General features: G+C 36.7%; 1 pseudogene; it reads right to left on the reverse strand.

Annotated features, from left to right (window-relative positions):
• Positions 1–6,534: 6,534 nt before the first annotated feature.
• LOC125492357 (uncharacterized) lies at positions 6,535–8,349 on the reverse strand (annotated as a pseudogene).
• Between the last annotated feature and the right edge of the window lie 422 nt (positions 8,350–8,771).

Here is an 8,771-nt window from a genome sequence, read left to right on the forward strand (position 1 = left end):
ATTTTCATAGATGATCCATGTGGGATACTCTAGTTCCCCCACCAAACTACACTCAAAATCCATAACTATCTATATACCAAACAAGTTGTAAGTAGCAAAATAGATTTCTTATAGCCGGTTTTTTTTTCCTCATCATGACATTAATGATATATCTTCTAATACATAAGTAGGAGACAAAAAAAATATTTATCTCCCCTGAAGAATGACAAAAAATGCACATGAATATCATTTTTTTATGTCTTTAAGTGCATTTTAGGAAGTTTTCTTTCTTCACTTGTTGTATTTTTTTCTATTTTTGGTATTTTTTTCTTGCTTTATTAATATTGTATGCTATTTTCGTAATTTTTTTTGTTTTTATTATTTATGTATAATTGTAATGATATAAATCAGGGGGAGATAATATATATGATTTATCATCATTTACTAATTTCAAATATTTACAATTTTGTCGTCAAAGAAAGGGAGATCTAGTGAAAAGACAATTTAACATACTAGATCTATCTGGGCAAAAGATTTTAGAATGGACGGTGGACGCCCAAATGAATTCAAAGGCCCAAAGACTGGAACATACAATTAAAGATGTGACAACCTAACAAGGGGATGCAACTACATCAACCACATCAGTTAAAATTGCGACTGTACAAGAAAAGGCAAAGGCCTTAGTCCTCCTCAGACATTATTTCACTAGTGGAAAAAAGCCCATCTGATGCGGTCAAAATCGGGCTTACTGATGCGATTTTGGTCCGCATCAGGTGGGCTCGCAACAATTTTCATAAATTAACTATCCAGTGTTAAACCGGATCAGTTAACTATTACTTCAAAATCGGATCACATTTATACTTGGCGCCATTTTAGCTAGGGGTGAGCACAACCGGGTACCCAGTAGAATTTCATAGATCCGGACCCAGGCCCAGACCCAGTGGGTATTAAAAATCTGGAATTGGAATTGGTCAAACCGGATCCTAAATTTTTGGACTCAGACCCGGACCCGGTGGGTACCAGGTCCAGAACTGGGTACCCAGTTGTAAGTTTAACAACATACTAAGATGGGCCAATTGAGCTATAAAATTTTTTTAAAAAAATTAAATGGGCCTAAAAGCCTACTAAGTACTAACTTTTTACTTAACAACTATTATCCAATTAACAATTCTATATAAGTACATGAAAAAAACCAATTCTAAGTACCGGGTACCCGGTCCTAGATACGCTCCAACCGGGTACCCAGAGCTGGAACCGGTCAAACTGGGTACCCACCAGGTACTGGGTCCGAAAAAATTCTACCCAGAATTGGAACCAGATGCAACTGGGACCAATTTTTTGGACCCAGACCCGGACCCAGTTGGATCGGGACCGGGTCCGACGGGTCCATACCGGGACCGGGTCTTGGCCTGGGTACCCGGAATTTCTGCTCACCCCTAATTTTAGCTGTATGCTATGTTAAACTAACTGATCCGTTTGTTTGGAAGAACCGGATTAGTTAGGAATGTTCTAAATTAAAAAAAAAGGATTTTTTGGTTAAAACACCCTTATGTTTGGTGATTTTTAAAACAATCCCCCTTTTGTTTTATTTTGGGAAATTCTATATGGTAGCCTCCTACTTTTAATTTTTCTATTTGGTGGCAAGCTAAAAAAAGATTTATACACAATGACCTCCTACTTTAAGCAATTATACTTAGTGACCCTAATTCACTTAAAACCTAACTAACCATCCAATTAAAAGTGAATTACTAAACTACCCCTAAGTTAATTATCATAAAACAAAAAACCCCTCTAAACCCTCGTTGTGCTCCTCGTCAAACTTGCTTGAGGCCACTGCCAAGTCTTGATACTGAAGATGCTAGGTATTTGTTTGCTACCGAACCAGAGAAGCATTGTCATTTAGTAATCGTGATACATTGTTTCTCTGGATCCTTTCTCAACGTGACATCATTTCCATCTCTTGCAAAAGAGTGTGGTTCTTTTTGTTCAAATTGATACGACTTACTACCATCTGTTCTCTTCGCTTTAAGCAGTAGGCATGAGTAGCTCAATCATCTGATGATCTAATGCCTATAGTGGTTTTTGTAGTTTTGAGAGAATAAATGGGGCCTTCTGCCCTTCACAATGCATGCCTTGCAGGAGTTTTGGGGCATTCCACCTTGCAATCAAACTTTATACCTTCAGGTTATAGAGAAATCTGACTATAATAAATGCAGGATGCTCCAAGCAAGTTTGACGAGGAACATAACAAGACTTCTACTAACGTAAAAGTGAAAATAGAGGGAGAAGAGTGGTGGATAGTGAAAGAATTTTACCTAAGAAGTAAGAACAGTGTTGTTGAGAAGAAACATCATTTTTAATTAGGGGGGGGGTCTTTTGTTTTATGATAATTAACTTAGGGACAGATTAGTAATTCACTTATAATTAGGTGGTTAGTTAGATTTTAAGTAGATTAGGGTCACTAAATATAATTGCTTAAAGTAGAAGGTCGCTTTGTATAAAAAAATTTTTAGCTTGCCACCAAATAGAAAAATTAAAAGTAGGAGGCTACCATGTAGAATTTCCCTTTTATTTTTTAAAATGAACCCCCAAACGTTTCATAAAAATTGGTTGCACCCCCAAAACCTAACTTCCGTCAAATCCAAATGTTTGTAGGCCCTTTTTTCCATTTTTCCTTCCTAAATGTTGCGTGAAATGACATTTGTATCCTTGGGTAAGAAAACCCTTCAACTAACCTCTTCATCTCTCTCATTCAATTCCTTCGTTTCTAATTTCATCTCTCATTTGCTTCAGTCAGAAATTTAGCGTCTTTCTTGTCATCATCTACACCTTTTCATCTTCTCTTTCAGTCTCTCCTATCCAACACTCTCTCTCTCTTTCTTTAAAAATTACATTAACAATGAGGAATAAAATGAAAAAACTTGCAACTACCCCAACAAACAATCCAGTGATAAATCCACAATTTTTGGTGCATTTTGCCTTTTTGATGCTCATGATTTTTTGTTGAACACAACCAAATTTTCCACCTTTGGTTTAGTGTCTTGAATCCTTGCGATTTCACTCATTAAAAACGTTACTTCATGTGTCAGCAACCTCTTCTCCAACACCATTTCATTAATGACCATCTTCTGCCATTCCTCCTGATTCTTGTCAACCCATCCAAAGAATTCACACCCTTTTCTTCCAGTATGAACATCTGAGAATTTGCAGGCATAAAAACTCTGCCAGGATTGTCATGCGTCCATGACCTCAAAATCTTAGTAGGATTTCGACAATTGCATTTGGTTGCCATAACCCTAATTGAACAATTAACCCAAATTGAAATAAGCAAATAAACCCTAGAATTGCAAAATTACCCAAAATTTAATGCCTAGAAATGAATGTAACACTTACTTGATTTGAAGGATGTCAGGAATTGTCACTTAGAGAGTGGAATTGCAATTTTCCGTTTGAAATTTTGGATTAGCACCTTCAATTTGGGGGTGTCGGAAAATGAATGTTGTGAGAGAGGGAATATCCTGATTTGGGGATGAAGTGGTTGTTATAAAATAGCATAGGTGGGCCCCACAAACGTCTGGATTTAACGGAAGTTAGGTTTTGGGGGTGCAACCAAAATTTTTATAAAACATTTGGGGGTTCATTTCAAAAAAAAAAAAACAAAAGGGAGATTGTTTTAAAAATCACCAAACATAAGGGTGTTTTAACCAAAAAAATCCTTAAAAAAAGCTGCCAGATGCAATTCACACACAGCTGTACAAGTCAAGCTTGATATCCTGAGTATAAATTATTGTCACAAAGTAGATAAGACTATTTACAACTTTGCCATTTTAGTGTTTAAGAAATACATATCTCTGCCATATATAACTAGTTTTAATAGCATCTTCTAAACCGCCAACTTTGTCAAAGTCCATCTTAAAAAACCACCATTGTTATATTATCTTAACCAGATTCATAATCTTGTTTGACATATGCTGCTTAAAAATATTGGAGCTGTAAGAAAGAAGAATGACTCAAATATAACCATAGAAAATGACAAGAAATGCAAAAGCTTTTCTATGTATGCAAAACTAGATACTTCATGTTATTGCATAAAACTTCAACATTATAAAACTCCCTTTTCTCATAAAACTGCAACTTTATAAATTACAACTCTAATTTTCCAAATCATAACAGTAAAGTGACAAGTAAATGAAAAGAAAGATCGATCAAGAGAGAAGTTCGAATTCGCTCGATACTACAAACTGATGTTTACATTTTTCAAAACATTAAAATATTTAAACAATTGATACAAGTTCAACATCTTCCAATACAGTCTACAGAAAACTAAGAGACTATTCAATGCTCGACTAACACCAATTACTTGCATGTAAACTAGAGTGTCACCGATATTACTAATAAACAGTGAAAATATAAACTGCTCATAGTATAAACTGCAACATTATAAATTACAACTTTCGCTCGATAATATAAACTGCTCTCGATTCCACATATACACTAAAAACATAAATCGTGAAGCATGTAGTATAAGTAATCATAAAAGATAGGATGTAAGCAGCTCAAGCAACAATAGTACATAAATACATGCCTGCTACTAACAAATCACATGAGTCATATTGTAAAGGGTAATAGAAAACAAATTTATGTATTAGATGGAGAAAGAGATAAGAAGTTCAGGTCAAATACCAAGCAACTACGACGATAACAAATTTTTAATGGACTCAAATTCCAATAAAATACAAGTTAGATTGTCTTATAAGAGCAAGAGAAGTTTAGAGATGAGATTAAGAAATGTTTGAGGATTCTAGTAGCTGCAGGAGAGTGATGGGCAAAGATTAATATGTAAAGGCGTGAAAGAGGAGGAACTAGAGGAGTTTTTGGACTCAGTTAACGCCCCTGAGGTAACTGAACCATTATCTCTCTGGCCATCAACAACTATGCATGCATATCAAAACCAATTAAAACTGGAAATTCAAGAAATTCAAGAAATTGAGCGGAAGAAAAACACCAACAATCAAGCTTTTCAACAGCCTTCGCAGCCTCATCTTGATATTTATTATGAACAAAAGCAAAACCCCGAAATTACAAACCATAAAGTGGAAAAATCAATGGCGAGATCTTCATCTTCTGCGCGACATCATTCTTCGCTTGATGTTTTCGCAATCTTCGCGAGATGACTTGCGCAGCTTCGTTCGCTGTTGATAAGAGAGAGAAATTCGTGGCGGTTCGTCGTTGTATTGACTGGAGAATGCCGGAGAACTAGAGAATTGAGAGGGGAGTTAGGGTTTCGTAGGGGTGAGGATGCCGGAGAACTAAAATCTGAGCAGATGGCGAGTGAGGGAGAGTAGATGGGCTACGCATTTTTTTTACAAAACTAAATGGATGAAATGGGCCACAAAGAAAATGAGCCACAAGGCCGTGCGTTTTTTTTAGAAAAAACAACGTAAATCTGATACGGTCTTGTGGACAGGATCAGATTAAAAAAATCACATCAGTTTCTAAAATCTGATCCGGTCCATAAATGGACCACATCATATTGTCCTCCCAGCTTTTCCTCCTATTTTTTATATTGATTTTCGAATGCGGTTTTACAAAAATCAAATTTGTTACTAAGTGACAGATAAGGTGTTTTCCTTTAGTGTTTACATGAAAGTTTAAAAACTGAATATTTACTTGTGGAGGATCCAAAAGAACTATTGGATAGCCTAAATGAAAGATATGGGCATCGCAGAAATGTGCTCCTCCTAAAGGCACATTATGAATGGACCAATCTGAGGTTCTAAGATTTTAAAACAGTAAATGATTAGAATTCAACATTGTTTAGAATTGTATTATTATTGAGATATTGTGATCATCCCATCACATAAGAGCAAATGATAAATAAAATGCTTCTTACTTTCCAAGCTCCTAATATAATATTGGCAGAACAATACATGTTCAGAGCTTTCAAAAAGTACTTTGAGCTAAACTCAATACTACTTGTGGCTGAACAAAATAATGATTTTTTGCTGAAAAATCATTCTTATACCTAAGGGATCTTCAGCCATTGATGGTTTTTAAAATATACCGCAAATGCTCGATGTCTGTTTAGCATAAATTGGCAAATACGGGTTGATCTATAGGGAGAGGAGTTCTATAGATTTATGCTCAATTATCTAACTACTTCAAGGAAGGAATTTGATTGAATAATTAACAACTACACTAGAATAGTCTTGAACACAAAAAGATGAAAGTTTATCAAATAATTAAAAACCTAGGGTAATCGATCGGTCCACCATGCTTATACCAATTTAATCACCACAATATAGTTCAACAATACTTAGATTGAGGTTCGAATAACTACAGTATTTCGTTAATCGTACGGTCGGGCATCAACAGCTCTTAGATTAACATATGCCAGTACAGTCGCTCAACATAATCAAACCTACCTATTGTAACAAGCCTCTAATGAATACGATCTTTCGATATTGCACAATTACATGAGTTAAACAAGCGTAACAAATCAATAGGAATTATTCTTTTTTTTTTTTGGCAACAATAAAGATAATCAAGCCCAAATTACAGCCTAGAGCCCTCCTTTCTTGCCTTAGTAGCAATAGAGTGAGCTTTTACTATACTAGTTCTATCTACCTTACAAATTTTAACAGAGTTAAAATTTGTAAATAACAACTTTATATCTAGAGAGATGTTTCTTATAGATGTCGGTGCTTTATTTTCCTCCCTGAGCCCATCTACTAGGGTTTTCGAATCCGTCCAAACTTCTAATTTCAAAATATTCCTATTTAACATTTCCTTAAGACTACATAGTAGTGCTAGAGCTTCTGCTTGGTCTGCTGAGTTGGTATTGATAATCTTCCCGCCTTTATCCACTTCCTCATTCCTCTTTTTCAGGACCCAACCATATGCTGCTATACCTGGATTTTGCCCTCTTCCTCTTGATATCTTCCATGCTCCGTCTATTAGGAGCTTATATCCCAAATCCTGATCCGTCCAGTTATAACTCCATATGTTTGATTTTTGCGTCGACTGAATTTTAGGGATCACCTTATTGTCTTCTTCTTGACTGCACCTCTTTCGGCTCTCCTCATCCCTTTTCTTCCATGAATTGAGGATGTTAAAGACTTCCCTTGGGTCGAACTTTTTTCTTGGGTTGAAGATGGAGTTGTTCCTGCATAACCAAATACTCCATAGTATCCCCACAAACTCATGCATGCGGTCATTGTCTGGAATTTCATTCATCATGAAGTACCAAATCCAATTCTTGGACCAAACCGCAATTTGCTCATTGCACTTATCCACATTTATTAGTCCTGAGCTTGAGGCAGCCCAAATTCTTTTCGTTACTTCACAATTTTTAAATAGGTGAGTATTCGACTTTTCTTCCTGTCCGCAGAACGTACAAAGAGTCTCGCTTAGGATTTTCTTCCTCCTAAGGTTTACTCGGGTGGCTAAAGCACCATTAACTAGCTTCCAATAGAATATTTTCCATTTTGGCTAGAGTTTTTTCGTCCAAAATTTCTTCCAAAATGCTATTGTTCCCGATGAATTCCCATTATTTCTCATTGTGACCCAGTACCACGATTTTTGAGTGTAGTGCCCATATTTGGAGTGTAACCAAATAAGCTCGTCCTCCCGATCGACGAGGGGGATATGGATTGTTTTGATCCTCTTAGCATTCTATTCCCCAAACCATTTGATAAGTGCTTCTTCATTCCAAGATGTATTATTACTTATTAAATCACTTATCCATTATGGTTTATTATCTTGAGATTGGATTCCTTGTCCTTCAAAAGTAATTGGGTCACCTTCCACCCATTTAGGACCTAAGATCTTCGATTTCCTTCCATTCCCTACCATAGTCCCCACTCCCGAGGCCAAGAATTGAACACTCCTCATAATGGTTCTTCCTCCCCACGAGCAAGCAGCCGGAATTCTACCACTTAAACTTTTCAAGAACCAATCATCCGAATATTTGGCTCTAAAAATTTGACTTGCCAATAGGAGGGGGTTCTGATGCATGCACCATGCTTACCTGAAAAACGTGGCTTTGTTTATTGCAAGGAGGTTTCTCAACCCTAACCTTCCCTCTAGCTTGTGTTTTTCAAGGAGGCTTCGTTTCTTCTAATAAATCGGTTTTTCATCCTTATTTGTCTTCCACCAGAATTTTAGAAGAGTTGAGGTGGAGCTCGCTAGTACTTTCTTAGGAAACAAGTAAATAGCCATTATGTGAGAAGCAAAAGCCATAAGGATACTATTTATGAGAAGAAGCTTACCTGCTTGGTTCAAGGATGAAAAACTCCACGAAGTTATGGTGTTCGAAATTTTTTGTGGTAACTCCTGGAATGCCTGAAGTGAATGGCCCGTCACATCCATCGGGCATCCTAAATATGTCCCCAGTTTCTCTTTACTCTCCACTTTCAACCTCTTGTTAAGAAGCCTTCTGAATTTTTGAGGGGTGTTTCTACTGAAGACAGTATATGACTTATTGTTGTTTGCCATTTCACCTGACATAGCACAGAAGGAACTTAGAATTTTTTGAAGGTTCCAAGCATTCTCTAGAGTTCCCTTTAAGAAGAAGAGGGCGTCATCAGCGAACAGAAGGTGGGATATCTCCGGGGCTCTCCTATGAACTTTAAGACCCTTGATCAGCCCCAGATTTTGTTGTTGAGAAATTTTCCTAGATAAAACCTCCACACACAGAATAAAGAGGTACGGGGAAAGCGGATCTCCTTGCCTTAATCCCGCTCTAGGAGTGAAGCTTCTTGTGGGTTCACCATTCACAAGTACGGAATATG

This window comes from Beta vulgaris, chromosome 1 (assembly GCF_026745355.1).
Source record: "Beta vulgaris subsp. vulgaris cultivar EL10 chromosome 1, EL10.2, whole genome shotgun sequence".
Taxonomy (NCBI): Eukaryota; Viridiplantae; Streptophyta; class Magnoliopsida; order Caryophyllales; family Amaranthaceae; genus Beta; species Beta vulgaris.